The 23,888-nt window shown below is 36.7% G+C and overlaps 1 non-coding gene across 1 annotated transcript; it reads left to right on the forward strand.

Annotated features, from left to right (window-relative positions):
• The first annotated feature begins 3,325 nt into the window (after positions 1-3,325).
• On the forward strand, positions 3,326-3,489 carry LOC123813577. Its single transcript, XR_006784771.1, has one exon. It is a non-coding gene; the product is annotated as a U1 spliceosomal RNA (small nuclear RNA).
• Positions 3,490-23,888: the final 20,399 nt, after the last annotated feature.

Here is a 23,888-nt window from a genome sequence, read left to right on the forward strand (position 1 = left end):
GTGGACTTTGAGCTCTAGTTTGCCTGATTGGAAGTAGTTTTATTACAATCACTAACATGATTGATGTTAGATTTGGCATGTTCAAAGCTCTGAGAAACAGAAACATGTAGTAGCTACACACACAGAAGGTAATGCCTTACTGCCGATATTTGAAGCCCTTCTCTCTGGCCTCCATTTCCTAATTTGTAAAAAGGGGATATTTCCTGTTTTATAGAGACTATAGCAAAAATTAATGAATTATTATAAGAAAACTCTTAGAACAGTGCCTGGTACATAGTAAAAACTCAAAAACTGTGAGCTATGAGAAAGATCTGGAAGAAATATGTAGTATAGACACCTATAAATTAGTTTTACCTGTCCTTTATATTATTTGCATAATAAAAAGCTGATGATACCAGAGAATAGGGATTAGTTAAATTATATAGAATAACAATGTTGCTCAGTGGGACTGGCTAATTAGTCGTGTTGAGGAGAAACTGAATTTTGTTGGATTTTGAAAACCTGGAGGGCATATGAAAGTAGCAGAAAGTAAGGTGAAAGCTCTGTATGTAGGTCATTTGTGAAAGAAATGAAAGAAGAATGATAGACTGCTTGGTACAAATTAGATAGATTTTCCTATTTGGGGAAGTGAGTGAATAGTATATCATAATTCAGGTCAGAAAGTTGAAGCAATAAATACCTTGAAAACAATTTACATCTTTGTATTAATTTGTTCATTCACTGATAAACATTCATAGAAGACCTCCAAAGAACTTATAAACTAATGAAGGGATTAAGATATGCACACCCTTACAATTTATGGTAAAAACTTGTGTGAGTCACAATGAGACATAGGTGAAATTGTAATAACATTCAGAGGAAGGAGAGATTGTTTCAAACTGAGAGAAACTGGGAAGTATTTGTAGGCATGATGGAAAACTGAAAGGAGAGTAATTGAAGAGATGTTTGAAATAGGAATTATAGGATGGAAGGTATTATGCCTTGGACCTCCAGATGTGAGAGTAAACCTGGACCTTAATTTGAGAAACAACAGTGACAATAGAGTTTTAAAGAATGCATATAGGAGAAAGATGTTTGGGGATAAAATGAACAGAAATTGAAAACTAAAGGGATTTTAGCTCAAGGAAAAAGAAGTAAAAATTTATGAGGGTTTTGATTTCAATGACTAGAGAGTTGTTAGAATTGGCAGAAACAGGTCCTGGCCAAGATGGAGGTTTAGGTAGATATGTTTCACTTTCTTGCACAACCAAAAGAAGGACAACAACCAATTTCAAAACAAAAAACCAGAACTGCCAGAAAATCAAACCATTTGGAAGTCCAACAACCAAGGAGTTAAAGAAGAAACATTCATCCAGACTGGTAGGAGGGGCAGAGATGGGAAGTGAGGGTGTAGAGGACGTGTGGCAAGGCAGTGGCTGGCTAACTGTGCAGGTGTGATGGCAGCTGATGGACTGAGAGGTACCACATTCACTTTCGGATAAGCTGGGAGGATCAACTGGGAAATGAGACAGACCACACAACCCAGGGTTCCAGTGTAGAAAATTAAAGTCTCAAAACCTCTGGCTATAAAAATATCTGGGGGTTGTGGTGGTGGGAGAAACTCCTAGACTCACAGAAGAATCTGTTGGATGGGACCCATGGAATCCTAGAGTGTACACAAGCCCACACACCCAGGAATCAGCACCAGGGCAGCACCTGAAAATGCACAATCCTCTTGTGGGAAGCTGGGGAAGTAACTGAAACTGGAGCAAGAGCCTAGCAAGTGGCACTGTTCCCTCTCTGACCTCTCCCCCATACACAGCATCACCCTGCAGCAAAGTGGGTTGCCCCACCCCGGTGAATACCTAAAGTTCCACACTTTAGAATTCTAAAGGGCAGAGCCTTAGCTGTTTACCATATTCAAATCAATCAACATGATATACTGCATTAACAAAATAAAGGGTAAAAAAATCATAGTATCATATCAATAGATGCAGAAAAGCATTTGAAAAGAAACAACATTCATTTATCATTAAAACACTCAATAAAATGGGTATTGAAGGAAAGTAATTAACATAATAAAAGCCAAATATGACAAACTCCCAGCTAGTAAAATATTTAATAGTAAAAAACACAGGCTTTTTCTTTAAGATTACGAACAGGATGTCTACTCTTACCACTATGATTCAGCATACTACTGACACTCAGCCAGAGCAATCAAGCAAGAAAAAGAAATAAAAGATATCCATATTTGGGAATAAAGAAGTAAAATTGTCACTTCCTGCAAATGACATGATTCTATACATAGAAAACCCTAAAGACCCTACCAAATGACTATTAGAACGAGTAACAAGCTCTGGCCGGGTAGCTGTTGTTTAGAGTATTGTCCTGATACATCAAGGTTGTGGGTTTGGTCTCTGGTTAGGACACATACAAGAAGCAACCAATGAATGTATAAATAAGTGAATAAGAAATTGATGGGCTTTTGCTCTCTTTCTCCTCTCCATTTCTCTTTCTCCAAAAGCACTACATATATATTTTAAATTATATTTTATTGTTTATGCAAATACAGATGTCCCAATTTTTTCCCCTTTGCCCCGCTCCACATAGCCCCACCAACACCCTCAGGCAATCCCCACACCCTTGTCCACATCCATGGGACAGGCATATATGTTCTTTGGCTGCTCTGTTCCCTGTGCTATACTTCACATCCCCATGGCTCTGTAACTACCAATTTGTATTCCTCAATCCCTTTAATTTTTTTGTCCATTTCCCCAATTCCTCTCCATCTGGCAACCATGAAATGTTCTTTGTATCACTGTTTCTGATCGAATTATTTACTTACTTTATTTTAGATTTAATTGTTTATAGATATGTATTTATTACCATTTTACTATTCATAATTTTTATCTTCTTCTTCATCATCTTAAAGAAGACACTTTAACATTGTTACCAAACAGTAAGAGGGGTCCTGCTGCCTACCACTACGCTGTACCAAAAATTATAGAGGCAAAGTTTTGGTAATAAAGGAAAAGAGCCTTTATTCAAAAGTTACACAATTTTGAATAACAGCTCTACACATGTATTAGTCACTTAAGACTATTGATTAAGGTTGAATTCTTTAACTCTAGTTACAACTTTAATCACGTAAACCTATCAATTAGGGCTAAATTATTTAATACCTGAGTTCCCCTATCATTCCTCCTGTTAATTTTTAATTATTTTATTTTTATAAGATTAGTTTTCAAACTAAAACAACATAAGATACAAAAGTTGCACAATTTTGGAAGAATGGCAGACCTCTCCCTCAGAGCCCATACACTCTATAACCCAAAGAATAACCTTAATAGTTACCTGACAGGGAAGATACCATATTCATGAAGGTGATTTTCCCAGGGTGAGGCTCACCCATTGCACTCCAGGTGTGCTGCCTCCTGCAATTTCCCCAAATGTGGGAAACTCAAGTGCATAATTTGTGGTAGTAGGGGACTGTGTCTGCACTCTCCCCTAGTTAAAAAAATAAAAATAAAAATAAATAACCTTGCCACCTTCTGCCAGTAAAGCCTGATCCTAGGCTATGCCTGGCATTTCTTCTCTCATTTAAAATACTGTTCCCTGAGAAACTCAGGCAGTTGCAGCATGATCATCTAGTCATCCTCAAGAAAGAGAGCCAGAGAGCCAGTCTCTGCCCATGTTTTATTTTAAATCTTCTGTCCCATAATTCCATGTTCTCTGGAGAGGCTCATCTTTTGCTAGACTGTTTACCATTGCCTCAGGCAACCTCCTCTTACTATCTCTCTCTACTCCTCCCCAGTGATCTGATTAGATCCCTCTGAATCAACATTTCATATAGTAGTATTTTGGTGGTGATGAATGACTTTAGCTTTTTATTGTCCCAGAAGTTCTTTATCTCTCCTTCAATTCTAAATGATAGCTTTGCTGGGTAGAATAATCTTGATGGTAGGTCCTTGCTTTTCATCACTTTGAATATTTCTTGCCAGTCCCTTATAACCTGCAATGTATCTTTAGATAAATCAGCTGAGAGTCTTATGGGAGTTTCCTTGTAGATAACTGACTGCTTTTCTCTTGCTCCTTTCAAGATTCTCTCTTTGTATATTGCTTTCCACACCTTCGTGATTCCCTGAGACCCTTTCTCACCAAACATTCAGAGCCCACCCAAGCTGTTTCCAGTGGCTTTTCTATACAAATAGCTTATCTTGGCCCATGCTTCAGATTTTCCTAAATTTTCTCAAACAAGCAGCATCTGGCTTCAGTGAGCCCCGTATTTCACCCTAAATTGTTCCAGATGCAGCATTAGCAGCGGGCAGCCTTGGTTTACAGTTTGCCCTTTGGGGGGCACCTCCAAGCCTAGCACAACTAGCGGGCATCTGCAGATCACTTTGTAGCTTGTGTTGTGTGACACTGGACAGAACAGAGGTAGTGGCTGACCTTGGATGTACCAACAACGACCAATTCTCAACTACAGCAAGAAGGTATACATAGCCCACATTCTCAGTACATCTTGAATACCCAGCTTGGGTAATAAGGATGCTGTACTGCTGGACCCTACAGGATACCTACTACATAGAACCATTCTACCAATACTGGCAGATGCAACAGCTTTATCCAATACATAGAAACAAATACAGAGAGACCGCCAAAATGAGGAGACAAAGAAACATTGCCCAAATGAAAGAACAGAAAAAGGCTCCAGAAAGAAAAAAAAATGGAGTAAAGCAATCTATAAGCTGCAATGTTAAAAACACTGGGAATAAAGATGTTCAATGAACTAAGTGAGAACTTTAACAGCATAAAAAAGGACCAGTAAAAATTGAAGGATGCGCTAACTGAAATAAGAAATAAATTACAGGGAATCAACAGTAGAGTGGATGAAGCCAAGAATCAAAGCAACAATTTGAAATATAAGAAAGTAAAAAACAACCAGTCAGAACAGCAAGAAGAAGAAAGATTCCAAAACAATGATAGTGTAAGGAGCCTCTAGGACAACTTCAAGCATACCAACATTCACATCATAGATTTACCAGAAAGAGAAGAGAGAGAGCAAGAAATAGGAAACCTGTTTTAAAAAATAATGACAGAAAACCTCCTTAACTTGGTGAAGGTAATAGACATACAAGTCCAGGAAGCACAAAAAGTCTCAAACAAGGAGGCCCATACCAAGACATATTATAATTAAAATGCCAATAAAGAAATAATTTTTTGCTGAGGTCCATGATGGTGGAGGAGTCAGTGTAAGCTATACTAATCTTCTCTAATGATCAATATTGAATTACAACTAAATTGTAGAGAAATCATCCAAAATAACCAACTGAGCACTTGCTGGAGAGAAGCCTTATAACCAAGGACAGATGGAAGAAATCACTTCACCACAACATGGCTGATAGGGAATGCAGAGAGGCATGGGAGGACTGGCTGGGTTACCACTGGCAGCAGTTGAAGTGTTGGAGGAATATTTCAGGGGTTGGGGGTTCCCCTGGGAAGTGTGAGGTCCAAACCCCAAGCTGGTCTTCCCAGCCTACAGAACCAGAGCTGGAAAGAAACCCAGATAACAACCAGATGTGGAAAGGAGCAGGGTTTCTGTCTGCCATGGAAAGACCACTGGAGATGCAGAGAGTCTCCTAAAGGGTGAACACATAAAATTTCCCATTGCAGGCACTTAACCAGGGCTCCAGAAGAGGGAGAGCAGAGTGGACTAGAGATGCTTGAGGAGAATCTGGGGCTAGTGGCTCTGGGGAGAGAACTGAAGGAACAGCTATCAGGATTCCTATGCTGAGTCACTATCCTGCAGAAGTCATCTTTCTCAGGAAAAGCATGACTCTCCAAGGGCATCAACCTGAGGAGAATCAATAGTTCTGCCCACAGGAATTACACTGCCCCACTCTGCAGAACTTAAATTGGGATGCTTATCACAAATTGATTAGAATAACAACCAATCAGTTTAACATCTCATTAGTTTAAATTCTAAAGCAGAAAACACAAGTAAACAGCCAAAATGTGAAGACAAAAAAACATACCTCAAATGAAAGAACAAAATAATTCTCTAGAAGAAGAACTAGATGAAATAGAGGTAAGCAATGTATTAGAGTAATGATTATAAGGATACTCAACAGCATGAAAAAAAAACATAGAAACCATGTAAAAGGACCATTTAGAAATAAAGAGTATAATATCTGAGATAAATAATATATGGGGAGGAATAAACAGTAGATTAGATGAACCAGAGGATAGAATCAGTGTTTTGTAAGACAAGGTAGAAAGAAACACCTAGGCAGAGTACCAAAAAGAAAGAAATTTTTTTTAAAAAAATCAAGAGAGCTTAAGAAACATTTTGGCCAACATGAAATGTAACAAAATCTACATTATGAGAATACCAGAAGGAGAAGAGAGTGAGTCTGGGATTGAGAACCTATTTGAGTAAATAAAGGCGCAAAACTTCCCTAATTTTCTGAAGGAAAAAATCACACAAGTCCAGGAAGTGCAAGAGTCCTAACAAGTTGGACCTGAAGTGGCCTACACCAACACAAATGTAATTAAATTGGGAAGGCTTAAAGACAAGGAGAGAAGCCTAAAAGCTGCAAGAGAAAAGCAGGTAGTTACCTATAAGGGAGCACCAATTAGACTGGCATCTGATTTTTCAACAGAAACATTTAGGCTGGAATATAAGAAATATTCAAGGTGATGAAAAGCAAGGACCTACAATCAAGGTTACTTTACCCAGTGAGGCTATCATTTAAAATCAAAGGAGAAATAAGGAGCTTCCCAGATAAGAAAGAGCTAAAGGAGTTTGTTAGCAAACCACTACTGCAACAAATGTTAAAGGGCTTGTTTTAAGAAGAAGAAAAAGAGAATGGAAAAAAAAATCAGAAGAAAACCATCTAACAGTAAAATGACACTACATAAGCATTTATGTAGTCACCTTAAATGCAAATGGATTAAGTGCTCTGACCAAAAGACGTAGGGTAGCTGAATGTATAAGAAAATCAGACCCACATATATGCTGCCTCCAAGAGATTCATTTCAAATCACAAGATACACACAGACTAATAGTAAAAAAGTTAGAAACAAATTTTGTGCAAATGGAAAAAGAAAAAAGCTGGGGTAGCAGTACTTATATCAGACAAAAGAGACCTTAAAAACCAAGGCTATAGTAAGAGACAAAGAGTGGCACTACATAATGATAAAGGGAACAATCCAACAAGAAGACATAATCCCAGTAAACAGTGATGCATCCAACACAGAAGCACCTAAATATGTAAAGCAAATCTTGATGTACATAAGAAGAGAGTTCTACAAAAATAGAGTAATAGTTGGGGATTTTAACACCCCATTGACTTCAATAGATAGATTTTCTAGACAGAAATTCAACAAGGAGACAGCAGACTTAAACAATACACTAGATCAAATGGATTTAATTGATACCTGCTGAACATTTTACTCCCAAAGCAGCAAAATATACATACTTTTCAAGTGCACATGGCACACTTTCTAGGATAGACCACCTGTTGGGACACAAAACATGTCTCAATAAATTTAAGAAGATACAAATCATATCAATCATCTTCTCTGACCACAATGCTATAAAATTAGAAATCAATCACAAGAACACTGAAAACCATGCAAAGACATGGCAGCTAAATAGCATGTTATTAAACAATGAATGGGTCAACAGCAAGATCAAGGAAGAAATCAAAAGATATCTTGAAACAAATAAGAATGAGAATACATCAGTCCAAACTCTGTGGGAAACTAAGAAAGCAATCCTAAGAGGAAAATTCACAGCATTATAGGCCTATCTAAGAAAAAAACAAAAACAAAAACAAAAAAAACACACACACACAAGAAAAAGCTCAAATAAATAATCTAAGTTCACACTTAAAGCAACTTGAAAAAGAACAACAAACAAAATTCAAAGTGAGTAGAAAGAAGGAAATAATAAAGATCACAACATAAATAAATGAAATAAAGTCTTAAAAAATGATACAAAAGATCAATGAATCTAAGAGCTGGTTCTTTGAAAAGATAAACAAGATTGACAAACCCTTAACCAGACTCATCAAGCAAAAAAGAGAAAGAGCCCAAATCAAAAACTCAGAAATGAGAGAGCAGAAATAAGAACTGATACCAAACAATTGCAAAAAAATACTATGAATAACTATATGTCAACAAATTGGAAAACCTGGACAAAATAGATAAATTCCTGGAAGCATATAACCTTCCAAAACTAAATCAGGAAGAATCAGAGAATCTGAATAGAGAGATTATACCTAATAAAATTGAAGAAATAATCAAAAACTCCCAACAAATACCCTGGACTGGATGGCTTCACGGATGAGTTTTAGAAAACATCCTGAGAAAAACTAACATCTCTCCTTCTCAAACTATTTCACAAGATAGAAGAGGAGGGAAAGCTCCCAAACTCATTTTGTGAGCCCCGTGTTATACTATTTCCAAAACCAGATAAAGATACTACAAAGAAAGAAAATTAGAGGCCAATATCCCTGATGAACATAGAAGCTAAATCCTCAACAAAATATTAGCAAATCAAATGAAGCAATTCATCAAGAAGATCATACAGCACAATCAGATGGGATTTATTCTGGGATTGCAAGGATGGTACAACATTCATATATCAACAAATTATATTCACCACATAAAAATTTTTAAGGATAAAAACCACATGATCACAATAATAGGTGCAGAATAAATTTTTGGTAATGTCCAGCACTCAGATCTGGCTGATGTAGCTCAGTAGATTGAGAGCGGAACTGTGAACCAAAGGGTCACTGGTTTGATTCCCAGTCAGGGCACAGGCCTGGGTTGTGGGCCAGGTCCCCACTAGGTGGTGTGCAAGAGGCAACCACACATTGATGTTTCTCTCCATCTCTTTCTCCTTCCCTTCCCCTCCCTCTAAAAGTAAATATATAAACTCTTTTTAAAAAAGATAATATCCAAAACCCATTTATGATCAAAACTCTCTGCAAAATGGGAATAGAGGGGGACATAATAAAGGACATGTATGACAAACCCACTGCCAGCATCATACTCAATGGGCAAAAGCTATGTTTCCCTTAATACTGGGAACAAGACAGGGATGTCCACTTTCACCTCTATTATTCAACATAGTATTGGAAGTCCTAGACACAGCAATCAGACAGGAAGAAGAAATAAAAGGCATCCAAATTAGAAAGGAAGAAGTAAAACTGTCTTTATTTGCAAATGACATGATACCATACATAGAGAACCCCAAAAGTTCTACCAAGAAATTACTGGAACTGATAAATGAATTAAACAAAGTAGCAGGATACAAAATTAATATCCAGAAATCATTTGCATTTTTATGTGCCAATATCAAATGAACAGAAATGGAAATTAAGAAAACAATCTCATTCACAATGGCTTCAAAAAAAAATAAAATACTTAGGAATTTACCTAACCAAGGATAGAAAGGACCTGTACATGGAAAATTATAAGACACTGAAGAAAGAAATTGAAGAAGGTACAAATAAATAGAAGCACATATGGTATTCATGAATAGGAAGAATTAACATCATTAAAATGTCTATACTGCCCAGAGCAATCTATAGATTCAAGGCAATTTCTACCAAGATTCCCATGACATTGTATTTCACAGAAGTAGGACAAATATTTCATAAATGTATATAAAACCACAAAAGGCCCCACATGGCAACAGCAATCCTGAGAAAGATGAACAAAGTTGGAGGAATACCTAATATTAAACTGTACCATAAATCCATAGTAATCAAAACAGCATAGTACTGGCATAAAAACAGACACATGGAACAATGGAACAGAATAGAGAGCCCAGAAATAAACCCATACCTTTAAAGTCAATTAATATCCAACAGAGGAACAAGCACATACAATGGGCAATAGATAGTTTATTCAAAAATGGTGTTGGGAACATTGAACAGACATGTGCAGAAAAAATGAAACTTGACCACTTTCTTACATCATGCACAAGAATAAATTCAAAATGGATCAAAGAAAAATGTTAGACCCAAAACCATAAAAATCCTAGAAGAAAACAAAGGCAGCAAAATCTAGGGTATTACTTATAGAAAAGGTTTATCAGATATATCTCCCCAAGAAAGGGAAACAAAAGAAAAAATAAACAAATGGGACTACATCAAACTAAAAAGTTTTGCTCAGCAAAGGAAAACATCAACAAGATAAAAAGACAACCCACAGAATGGGAGAACATATTCACCAATGCATATGATAAGGGGTTAATATCTAAAATTTATATAAAATACTTACAAAACTCAGCCCCCAAAAAACAAACAGCTCAATTAAAAAATGGGCACAGAACCCAAATAGACACTTCTCTGAATGGGACATACAGATGGCCAATAGACATACAAAAAGATGTTAAATGTTACTAATCATCAGAGAAATGCAAATCAAAACCACAATGAAATGTAATCTCACACCCGTCAGAATGGCTATCATCAATAAATCAATAAACAACAAGTGCTGGTGAGGAAGTAAAGAAAGGGGAACCCTTTTGCACTGTTGGTATGAATGCAGACTGGTGCTACCACTGTGGAAAGCAGTGTAGATATATCTCAAAAAAAATTAAAATACATCTTCCTTTTGACCCAGGGGTCTGACTTTTGGAAATACACCTGAAGAAACCTAAAACACTAATTCAAAAGAACATAACAACCCCTATGTTCATTGCACCATTATTTACAATTACCAAGATATGGAAGCAGCCCAAGTGTCCATAAATAGATGAATGGATAAAACAACTATGGGACATTTACACAATGGAATTCTACTTGGCTATAAAAAAAGAAAAATGTACCCTTTGCAACAAACAGTATGAGTGGACCTGGAGAACATTATGCTAAATAAAATAAGTCTGTCAGAGAAAGACTAATACCATATGATTTCATTCATTTGTGGAATCTAATGAACAAACTGAACTAACAAAACAGACAGACTCATAGATGGAGAACAGATGACAGCTAGTGGTGGGGGGCAGTTAGGGGGTGGAGGAATTGACCAAAGAGGAAAAAGGACTCCTGGACATGGACCACAGTGTGGTGATTGCTGGGGGAGGGGGTATAAGGATACTAAATGATAATGGAAAAAATACAATAAAAATTTAATTTAAAAAAAGGATAACAAGATAATTCCTTGGTAATAGATGAAGTTGGATGGTTAATTTTCCTATATCACTAAAATATATTTTTAAAATAAAATAAAATGTTAAAAAATATTTTTAAAAGAAACAATAACAAATTAAGTAAAGTTGCAGGATACAAAATCAATTTATTGTACAAAAATCCATTGAATTCCATATCCTAAGAATAAAGTATCAGGAAAGAAACAAAAAAAAACAATTTTATTTGAAATTGCTGTAAAAAGATCAAAATACTTGGGAAAAAAACTTAACAAAGGTAGTGAAGGACCTATGTACTAAACTCTGTAGGACATTGTTTAAAGAACTTGAAGGAGACACAAAAAAATTAAAACATATTCTGTGCTCACAGATTGGAAGAATCAACATAATTTAAAATGGTCATATTACCTAAAGCAATGTCCAAATGTAATACAATGCTCATATAAATCCCAATGGCATTTTCCAAAGAAATAGAAAAAAAATTATCAAATTTGTATGGGACCACAAAAGACCCTGAATAGCCAAAACACTCCTCAGGAAAAAAAGCAAAGCTGGAAGTATGACATTCTCTGATTTCCAGTTATCAAACTACAATAATCAAAATAGTATGGTACTAGCAGAAAAATAGACATACAGACCAATGAAACAGAATTGAGAAGCCAGAAAAAACCCACACATATATGGGCAACTAATTTTTGACAAAGAAGCCTAAAATATACAATGAAGAAAGGAAAGAGTCTTCAGTAGACTGTTGGGAAAATTGGAAAGCTACGTGTAAAAGAATGAAACTAAACTGACATTTGACACCATACACAAAAATTAACTAAAAATGCATTAAAGGCTTGAATATAAGATCTAAAATAATAAAATACATTGAAGAAAATGCCAGTATTAAACTTATAGACCTTGTTCTCAGAGAGGCTTTTATGAATCTGACACCAAAGGCAAGGGAAGTAAAAGCAAAAATAAAAGAATGGTACTACATCAAACTAAAAAGCTTCTACACAGTAAGAGAAACCATCAACAAAACAAAAATCAACCATCTGAATAGAAGATATTTGCAAACAATACCTCTGATAAGGGGCTAATATCCAAAATATATAAAGACCTCGTATACCTCAACAACAATAACATCCAATTTAAAAACAGCAGAGTACCTGAATAGACAGTTCTCCCAAGAAGACGTAAAAAACAGATGTATGAAAAAATGCTCACTTCACTAGTTATAAGGGGAATTGCAAATCAAAACCACAATGAGATACCACCTGACACCTATTAGACTGGCTATTATCAATTAGACAAGAAATAATAAGTATTGTAGAGGATGTGGAGAAAAACAAACACTCATACACTCCTGGTGGGAATGTAACTTGGTTCTGCCACTATGAAAACAGTATGGAGTTTCCTCAAAAAATTAAGAATAGAGTTACCATATGACCTAGCAATTCCTCCCTTAGTATCTACCCCAAAATTTGAAAACATTTATTTGTAAAGATATATATATATACTTTTCTGTTCATTGCAGCTATTCACAGTAGCCAAGACTTGAAAAAAACCAAAGCATCCTTTGATGAATACTACTACTCAGACATAAGAAAAGACAAAATACTGCCATTTCTGACAACATGAATGGATCTTGAATGTATCACACTAATTTAGAAAATGACGAGAACGTATAAAACAGAAAGCAACAAACAAACAAATTCAGAGACACAAACTCAAAGACACAGTATGGTGGTTACCAAAGCAGAAGATGGTGAGAGGGAGCATGAAGTGAGTAAAGGAGACCAAATATATCAAGATGGAAGGAGACTAGACTTTGGGTATTGAGCACTCAATACAATGTGTAGACGTGGTATCATAGAATTGTACACTTGAAACTTATGTAATGTGTTTGAGATGGATACTGAGCCAGTGGTATCCATTGCTGCAGATGCTTGTCGAAACATGAGAAAAACATACACATGGACAACCAAGTCCTGTGGAGAAATAGGTATGAAACGGCCACTCTCTCTAGTGGAGAGTGTCTTGTTCTCCTGCCCATACAGGGTTTTATGAAACATACTGATACAGTTTGTGAACTACTATCTGACAAGAAAGATTAAACAAGTAGTTAGCTTTGAAAGGGAGTGGCAGATCTCCCACTGGGATTCTGGGATTTTGGTTTTTATCATTTAAAAAGACTACAGGACCTAAAAGGCTAGTTTCGCTTCCTGCCTGTGCCTTCATATTCTAGTTAAAGAGCATCCTCCAGCAAGCAGATCTTACAGGATCTTTCATATTCTATGTCTCAGGCCTGATTACCCCGGGGGTCCATGGACTCTGGTCTGGACTGCACTGCCCCTGTTATTTCTGCAGGCCTGAGTCAGGCTGAGGAGACAAAGGCAGCCAGGAGACATGGATTTCTCACAACTAAGAACAAGGACTCAGGTTTTGACAAAGCCGAGGGGGCAGGGGTCAATGATGATCACCCCTTCATTTAAACAGCCCCCCCAAGTCCTTCCCTGAGGCCTCCATGTGATCATGCCTGTCTTAGGCGATTCCCCCCATGGGAAATCTTACCCGTCATTGGCTAACTGACCAAGCATTGGGGGCCGGCACAGAACAGGCAGCTTTTATGCCAGGGAAATAAGTTTTGTCTCCTTAGTGTCTCCTGGTTCAGAGGCCTCTTACTCAGCCTTAGCTACAGGCGGTTAGAGTTTCCTGAGACCAGGCAGGGTGGACCTCAACATGTGTTAACCAATGCCACCCCAATAAACCTAATTAAAAAATAAAATTTTTTTCATTTACATGACAGTGCCTTGATGCATGATCACAAAATTTTTTCATTTACATGACAGTGCCTTGATGCATGATCACAATACATGACAGTGCCTTGATGCAGGATGAAAGGGAAAGCTACTAACAGTTATGCTGGAACAACTGGTTTAAATCAAGACTGTTCTGAAAGCAGCTGGGCTACAAGTTCACTTCTTCAGAGGCCTTGGGAGGAATGGGGGCAGTTCCAACTGCAAGTCTCCAAATCCTCTGTCTCTGTCAGAGCAGTTCTGCTTTCCTCTCTTTTGTGTGGGTTAGCGTTCTGCAGAAAACCTGATATGAAGATTGAAAACTATTATTGGCTTAGACAAAAGTTTAAGGTTCAAGAACAAAAAGGTTTAAATGGAGGACATATTTTTCAGGAAAAGAAAAGACTGCTTCTTTTTTGTTGTTCCTCTCTACCTCACAAGACAAGGGGTGTTAAAATATTATGAAAGAATGCATGCTTTTTGAATTACAGCTATATTTTTAAACAAACCATTTGTTGATGATGCAATTGCAAAAGGCATCTAAACTTATCGTGTCTATATTTAATTTATAGAATTGCATGTTATAAAGGAATGAATAGATTTCTCCAGACTATGTTTAAAATTCACTTGTAAGTTGTGACTTTGTAAAGCCAGTTTTTATCCTGAATCACATTTTTTTAAAGTAATGCTGTGAAAATGAATATTCTTAACAACAGAAACAAATGCAGTGTGAGAATCAGTTGCTAAAGAGCCTAACATTTCCTTTTATAATTCACAAGTGTTGAAAGAAAGAAAAGTTATCCATATAACACGTGAATGCCATTAAAAAGAGCCTAAGATATACACAATATTGAATAAGAACTAAAAATTCAATGAAAATAAGCACTGGAAAACTACAAGTTATGATCTAGAAAATCATTTAATTCTTATTTATTTATTTCTCAGACTTCAGGTGTTTTCTTTGTTTTAAATTTTATCAAAAATTTGAAATACACACTAGAAAAACTGTTTTTAAATTTGAAATTTGCCCTGGCTGGCATGGCTCAGTGGATTGAGTGCTGGCCTGTGAACCAAAGGGTCACTGGTTCAATTCCCAGTCAGGGCACTTGCCTGAGTTTTGGGCCAGCTCCCCAGAAGGGGGAGCATGAGAGGAAACCACACATTGATGTTTTGCTCCTTCTTTTTCTCCCTCTCTTCCCCTCTCTCTAAAATTAAATAAAATCTTTAAAAAATTTTTTATGAAAATTTTTATAGATTAAGTATGTAAGTGGTAATATGACAATCAAAGTACTACAAATGGTTTTTATTAAATACTTTGCAGTTCAATTTGTAATTTTGATTTCAGAAGAAACTCAAAATTCAAAATTTTGGAATAATATTGTGTATATTTTTTCATCCTCTTCCCCCTCCTCCTCACCCTATTTCATCTTCTTCTTTGAACATTTACTGAGCTCAGTATGGGTTTAAGAACTAAACTCGACACATTTTTCTTTCTCAAGTTTAACTTTGGCTTTCAAGTGAGGCAAAATGACAAGTACAATTTCCCAAAACTGAGATACTGTTAATAACAGAACTTTCTGTCTAGATCCATTTGGTAAAGCGACTCCTTTTTCTCAAAATTCTAATCCATGAATCAGAATCCTCTCAGAAGTGTGCAACGAACTCTTCAGGCAAGAGGTACCATTCACAATGTTATAATGTTATATCCATTCACAGTGTAAGATTTTATTATGTTGAGACACTATTTTGAAGTTTTGGTGTTTAGACCCAGTCCTCAGGATACCCACAATACTGAGGTTAGACAGTGAACTGGAGAAGCAAATAAGCAATGGTAAGTGTTATGATGGCAATAGGCACAAGTTTCTAAGTGGAAAAACTAACAGGAAACAAGTCTCTAAGTGGAAAAACTAACAGGAAACTCCTGACTAGTCATTAAGAAATCAAGAAAGATTGGGAGAGGATGTCTGAGATGTGTCCTGAAAACTAGTTAAAGTTCTTCATTTAAAAAGTCTATGTAAATAGAGATTCAAGTATTCTGGCCAGTTCAACCTTATGTACATTCTTTCCCACCTCATTGCCAAGTTCCTGGAACAGCTATCTCCATGCTAGAATCTGGCACACTGAGACACCTACATTCTAATTCAGAGTTAAGGAGGGGGAGAGGGGTAAGTGGACTACTCTTCTGGGAAGTCTAAGATTGGGTGAAATACCCAAGCAAGATCATGATTTTAGAAGTCATGGGTCAATGTAATGAGATATAACTCTTTGTCTACAACTTACATATGCAAAAATTTTAAGGGTAAACTTTTTTTTTATTTAAACCAACCAAATTCCAACTCCAAACCTCAGTGTATCAGAATAGTGAAAATTAGATCCGTCATTTTTGAGGCGCTTCATGTTTTGCTGGCAAAGTCCTCAGGTCTTCCATAGCCCAAGGTTGTAGGGGACCCTCTGGTTATTGGATATTAGGTCCATGTCACTTACCATGAGGACATTTGTTTTCTAGTCCATGATCCCCTTAGGTTGGGCAACTCTGCAGCTTGGACACAACCATCTTCATCTTTGTAGAGACAAAAAGTCCTGGTACCTGGGATTGTGCCTCTCTAAATGCACCATACTCCCTTCAAAATCTTTCCCATATTTGGGGTGTTACAAGGTTGTAAGGCAGGGTCTATATCTTGCTGGACTCTCAGATCTCTCTCCCCTCCCCAGCCAATCCGAAAGTTCTCATAGCTTTCTCAATGCCTTTCAACTTTCTTCTCCATCCCTGGCACAATTTTTATAGAGATCTTGTTTTAAATAAAAGCAGGAAGACCTCTTAACGTCTGGCTGCTTTTGCTTTGACTCTGATCAAATCTTTTGGTCTTAATTGCAATGCTGGATGCCTGCTAGGAATGAGGGTGACTGGGGAATATGTAGGCAAAACATTCACTTTTTAATAAATTATCCTTCCATTAAGGGCATGGTCCATAGGAAGGAGTAAGGAAAGGTGTTCTTTCCCGGTTAGCTACACTGGAAAAATGCCACGATACCCTGGATACTGGTGGTCATCTGCACAGCACTTATCATCTTGCCTACAGCTTTTAGCAGACCTGGTACAGATTATCAATGTTTGGCCTGCTGCTTGTTAAAAAGTTTGTTTGGGGGGTTCTATGTATTATGTACTTCAAATTTTCAATGCCTTTGTCTCTCAAATAGGCAGCCATGGAGCTTTTGGTTTTTCACTTTGGAGTCTTCTTGACTTCTTGGAGTTATTCATGTGTTTTCAAATGCTCTATGTTTTCAAAGCAGAGTTGGATTCTCCATGTGCTACTGGGTCCAAAGTGTATACCTCGTGTCCCTGCTGTGAAGAACACCTAACTTTTTCTAGAATTGTTGTCATTATTGACTCTCATTATTATTAATAGAATTTTCCACTCTAGCAATTAAGATTTTAAAGCTTTTTCACGCATTATCCCATTTGATTCTCAGGAGAATCCTGAAAAGTAGGACAAATATTATCCTCTATGCCCCCTAAAGTGGTCTTGATTACAGCCCTGAAAAACAGTAGGCTGATTGAGGATTTGCTGGTAGAAATCTAGTTGCAAAAACGTATTCCAGATAATCACAATGAACTATACCCAGGCATTTATGTATTATTTCAGCTGAGGACAAATCACTGAAACTGAGCAGTATCCAAGGCACTCACTTATTCATCTATTGAGAACACTGCTGAAATAGTCACAGGGGTTTGAAAGGCATTCAGTATTCTCTTCACTCTGAATCAGATTATACCCTTTGGAAGCCTGTTAAAATCTTCACAGGGAAGGTGTTTTCCATATAACAAAAGGATCACTGAGAATTTTTTTCTTTCTTTTTTTCTTTTCTTCCCTTCCTGCTACTTTCCTTCCCTCCCTCTCTTCTTTCCTCATTCCTTCTCTTATTCATTCATTTATTTCTTTGTTCCTTCTTTTCTTCTTTCCCCCTTACCTCCCTTCCTTCCTTTCTCTTTACTTCTCTCCCCTAAGCACATGTGAAAACTATCAATTTCTACTCACAAGGTTAAAAAGAAAACCCTGAGCAATAATGATTTTGCAAAAGTACGAAGGTTGGCATTGACTCAATCAAATACATAGTTATATATATGTAGTTAAATGTATATATAACTATATTGCAATTTACTAAGGTGAAAGGAGTTTTTATTGATTGATCATATATTATATGTCAGACATTGTACTGAATTTTACACATCTTTTGTCACTTAAAGCTCACAATCATTTTTTTTTTTTTGGCTAGGATCGATGAGTTTTATTTTTATATAATACTTTGTTACATTTTCAAAATTTTTTTCTTTTTTAACATATTTTATTGATTATGCTATTACTGTTGTCCCACTTCCCTCCTTCACTCCCCTCCACCCTGCAAACCCCCTCCCACCTGCATTTCCCCACTTTAGTTCATGTTCATGGGTCAGTATATACAAGTTCTTTGGCTTCTACATTTCCTATACTATTCTTACCCTCCCCCTATCTATTTTCTACCTACCATCTATGCTACTTATTCTTTGTACCTTTTTCCCCTCTCTTCCCCTCCCACTCCCCTGTTGATAACCCTCCATGTGATCTCCATTTCTGTGGTTCTGTTCCTATTCTAGTTATTTGCTTAGTTTCTTTTGGTTTTGCTTTAGATGTGGTTGTTAATAATTGCGAGTTTGCTGTCATTTTACTATACACGTTTTTTATCTTCTTCTTCTTAGATAAATCCCTTTAACACTTCATATAGTAATGGCTTGGTGATGATGAACTCCTTTAACTTGACCTTATCTGAGAAGTACTTTATCTGCCCTTCCATTCTAAATGAAAGCTTTGCTGGATAGAGCAATGTTGGATATAGGTCCTTACCTTTCATGACTTGGAATACTTCTTTCCAGCCCCTTTTTGCCTGCAAGGCCTCTTTTGAGAAATCAGATGATTGTCCTATGGGCACTCCTTTGTAGGTAACTGTCTCCTTTTCTCTTGCTGCTTCTAGGATTCTCTCCTTCATTTTAATCTTGATGAAGGTAATTATGATGTGCCTTGGTGTGTTCCTCCTTGGGTCCAACTTCTTTGGAACTCTCTGAGCTTCCTGGACTTCCTGGAAGTCTATTTCCTTTGCCAGAATGAGAAAGTTCTCCTTCATTATTTGTTCAAATTAATTTTCCACTTGTTGCTCTTCCTCTTTCCCTTCTGGTACCCCTATAATTCAGATGTTGGAACATTTAAAGATGTCCTGGAGGTTCCTAAGTCTCCTCATTTTTTTGAATTCTTGTTTCTTCATTCTTTTCTGGTTGGATGTTTCTTTCTTCCTTTTGGTCCACACTGTTGATTTGAGTCCCAGTTTTTTTTTTCCCATCACTATTGGTTCCCTGTATATTTTCCTTTATTTCTCTTAGCATAGCCTTCATTTTTTTTCATCTAATTTACGACCAGATTCAAACAATTCTGTGAGCATCATGATTACCAGTGTTTTGAACTGTGCATCTGATAGGTTGGCTACCTCTTCATCGCTTAGTTGTATTTTTTCTGGAGCTTTGATCCATTCTTTCATTTGGGCCATTTTTTTCTTGTCTTGACATGCCTGTTATATAGTGGGGGGTGGGGGGCTTAGGTGCTTTAGGTGCTTACCAGGGCAGGGCAACCTAGTTGCTGGGTTGTGATGCTGTATGTGGGGAAGGGGTCTGAGAGGGAACAATGGCACTCTCTGACAGATTTCAGTCACTTCCCCCACTTCCCACAAGAAAATTGGGTCCTTCTGATGCTGATTCCCAGGTGGGTGGGATTGTGTACATTCTAGGACCCTGTGGGTCTCTCCAACGAACTCTCCTGTGAGGCTGGGAGTTTCTCCCGGCACCTCAACCCCCACAGGTATTTTTAATTAAGGGTTTGAGGCTTTATTTTCTGGTGCTGGGACCCTGAGTTGTGCAGTCTGTCTCACTCCCCAGTTGTTTCTCCTGGTTTATCTGTGCATGAATGTGGGACTGCCTGCTCCACCAGCTGCCACCTTGCTGGTCAGCTGCAGCCTTGCATGCCCCACTCCACAATCCAGCACTGGGTCCGCCATCTGCCACCTTGCCTGCCCCAGTCCTCCAGCCACCACCTTGCCTTGAGTATTCTCTGCACTTCTGTCTCTGCCCTTCCTACCGGCCTGGATGAATGTGTCTTCTTTAACTCCTTGGTTGTCAGGCTTCCATACACTTCGATATTCTGTCAGTTTCGGTTGTCTTTTTGTTTTTAAATTTATTGTTGTCCTTCTTTTGGTTATGCAAGGAGGCACAGTGTGTCTACCTATGCCTCCATCTTAGCAGGAAGTCTCCACAGTCATCTTTTGAAATAAATATTACTGTATCTCAAAGTAGTGAATATGTTTGCTAAGACTTTATCATTGAAAAATGACAGAGGCAGAATTTAAAATCAGCTCTTGAAGGATTTCAAAGTTAACATGTTGTCATTACAGGAGTATGAATTGAAAATGATAAAATTTAAATTTGGATGACATTTATACAACCTATCACCTCAGGACTTCAAATGTCTCTGTAATGCAAAATGCCAGTCCTCTAAAATTTTCTGCCAACTGATTGCCTAGTTTTTACCAAGACAAGTCTAGTAAAAGGTTGGATTATTTTCTTAAGAAATTCATTCTTGTTTTGAGCCAAATTATGCCTCTCTTTTTCTCTATCTTAGCTTTTGATCTTGGTTATCCCCTATGTCTACAGTGACCATATGTCCTATTTTGCTCAGGATAGTTATGACTTCTATAAATTTGTTGTCCCAGCACAATTATTTATAGTGTCTCATTTTAACTCTAAGAGATGCCCTGTTTTAGATAACAAATTGTCTATCATCCCCTGAGGCCACATAGATTGGACAGTTTTCCAAATATTTGAGGAGAGTCATTAAGTCTCTCATCACTCATCTCCTCTGCAGGCTAAATATTCCTGGTTGATTTTTTTACCACAAATGACACAGTTATAAATTTTCCCCAATCTACTCATTAGCCACAGTCGCTGGACCTTTTCTAACTTAGATCTTCACAGATCCTTGGGGAGTCCATGCAAAGGGTTTGAAATTCTATGTAAAATACTGCACATAAGAGCATCATATTAATTTCTTAGGGCTGCAGTCAAAGTAGGTAACTAAAAAACAACAGAAATTTATTTTCTCACAGTGCAGATAGCCAAAAGTCTGAAGTCAATGTGTCTGCAGAGTTGGTTCTTTTGTAGACTCTGAAGGAGAGTCTATTTTGTGCTTCGCTTATAACTTGTGGTGGCATCCAACAATCTTCGATATTTCTTGGCTTGCGGCAACATACTTCCAATCTCTGCCTTCATCCTCACATACTATTTCTCCCTGTGTTTCTGTGTCTTCTTTTCTATCTTTTAATCTAGGATAACCCTCATATTGATACCATTTACTTATTTACATCACAAAGATTCTATTTCCAAATAAGGTCATATTCACAGGTAGGGGAAGGTAGGACTTGGACATCTTTTTGTGGGGACACAGTTAAACACATTATAAGCATATAAATGCTGTTCTGAAGAATTGACCAATAGATATTCCCATACCATAAAAGAATCTATGATTCTTTTCATAAAAGAATCTATGATTACCCCCAAAGTTGAATAGCCTGCTCCGTTTTTCATCCTGAATACAATATTCCTGGCATCATTAAGGACAATTGTTACTGAAGTCATAATGCCTAGTAAATGGTATTCATTTAATAAATATTTGTTTAATAAATGATCGACTGATATGGTCATTTCAGAGAAGTCCCCTCTTTGAAAGTTTGCTTTTTTATAGCAGTCAATGGATGGCAAATGCTACTGATAATTAAAATTGAATTGATTTATGATTATATCTACTTGGAGTCACATACATTTCAAATAGAATAATGGAAGAATCCTCTTGTAAAGGGAACTCCTTATTTTCCTTCTTTTATTTTGTGCTTCAAATGGAAATTGATAAAGGCTAGGTTCCTATCTACCAAACAGATTGGGTCTGATGAAATGCTACAGTTCTATGCCAAGATCTATTTCATCTTTTTCCATTAGTTCCTGATGCCTCTGAGTATAGGACAGGGATGCTCTGGGTTTCTTCATCACTATGTTTTATTTGTTTGTTTGTTTTTCCCTACAAGAAAAAAAGAACTTAACATTGCTTTCTCCACTCCGTGGCAAAAAAAAAAAATCTTATAAAACATCACTACTTTTCATGGGACTTAAACAAATGACTTCTTCACTAATTGTCCATACCCCAATTTTTCCTTGGGAATAAATTCACTCTTCAAAACCTCATCCTGCCATCAACTTAGTTCCCCTAATTTTTCTTCCTGGAATCTACCACCAGCTTTTCTTTATATATTATATGATGTCTTTCTGACCCTTCAGAATGATGGCCAAAGTCCAGCAACTAGCAGACTTTTCCTGATGATTTGTTATACTTAGGTCCCAACAACCTAGGACACAACAAGTTTAGATAGTCATTCAGCTGAGAGTCATGTCTCAATTAGTTTTACACTGCATGACACATCTGCCCTTAGGTCAGATTTCCAATGGTTTGCTTTCAATGTCTAAGATTCCCCACTTGCAATGTGACTGAATTTTAACAGCTTTTGCCTTTATAAAAATTAGACTTCAGAAAAGTAATTTTGGTTTTTATCCCTACTACTGAAAATCAAGAAAGGTAGAAATAAGGATTTATTAGCTATTATAATCCTAGTAACTATCAAGCGATTCTTACTGAGCTCCTGGCATTATGTAAACAAAATTTCTTGTCTTGATGGAACACCCAAATGAAATGAATGTAAAATTTCTTAATGTTTATGTCCTCCTGCCAAGTTACCCGGTGTTTGTTTGGATGTATGGCTACAATTCAACAATCTTGTGAATTCCATTTAATCCAAGTATCTGACAGATAAAATAAATATTGCTGTGGACTTGAATGCCAGGGTAGATGGTACAGATTCCAGAGCTTTACCTGAATTCATTTTCAAGTAGAAGGGTTGCTTCCCCATGAGTCATTCTTTTAAGTGAAATGTACCTATTCAAATTGCTTTTTCCCAAAACTTAACTTTAGTAACATTGCCATTTTAGACCTTTTTCCCTCCTGTGAATGTTTACTGTCCCTCTTATGTTTGCACAGTGTTGGCCTGGATTATCTATTCTTGTCTTATCACCTGAAATTAAAATGTTAATTAAAGATGACTGAGTTGTTATAAAATGTTCTACCAACTTAAAAATACTCTTTTATAGTCTGTAAATCTACTGAAACTGCATTCTGAAATTGTCTTATTTGTTCCTTGTTAGACTCACTTTCAGCCCCAAAATGACAAAGATTATTAGAATCTTTAAAATCCTGACTAATTTAGCAAGTTATGGAAAATGTTACTAAAAATAAATGAATTGAGAGTCTAATAAAATTTAAATATTATTTTAAACTTCTTATCATATTATCATATTATCATATTTCAAAAACTTATCATATCTTATCATATTTCATCTTATCATATTTCAAAAACTTAAGTATAATAGTTTTTGCAGGTATTCCTGTAGAACTATTAGAAAAATAAGGACTGACAATTTAGGAAAATAATAACTCAATGAATGAGTTTGATGAGGAAGGTCATAGAATAGGACTTCTAATAAATATGTGGGAGGGAATTATTTGTCCCAGGTGTGTAGTTCTATGAAATCAGCCTGAAACTCTGTAATTCTAGGTCCCTCCAGGGGTAGGACGCAAGAGCAAAAGATAAAAACCTTCAGAAAAGTTCAAAGCCTTGTAGGACTTGTGAGTTAATCTCACTCTTCTACATTCTTCCTTCTTTCTATTTTTCTTCCTTTAATGTTGCTTTTTTAAGCAATTAAAATTAATAACAGTATCACTGAATATATTCACAGGGAGTAAAAATAATTTAGTTAATAGATTTTAATTCTAATT

This window comes from Phyllostomus hastatus, unplaced genomic scaffold (assembly GCF_019186645.2).
Source record: "Phyllostomus hastatus isolate PE091 unplaced genomic scaffold, TTU_PhHast_1.1 phas_contig_152, whole genome shotgun sequence".
Classification (NCBI taxonomy): domain Eukaryota; kingdom Metazoa; phylum Chordata; class Mammalia; order Chiroptera; family Phyllostomidae; genus Phyllostomus; species Phyllostomus hastatus.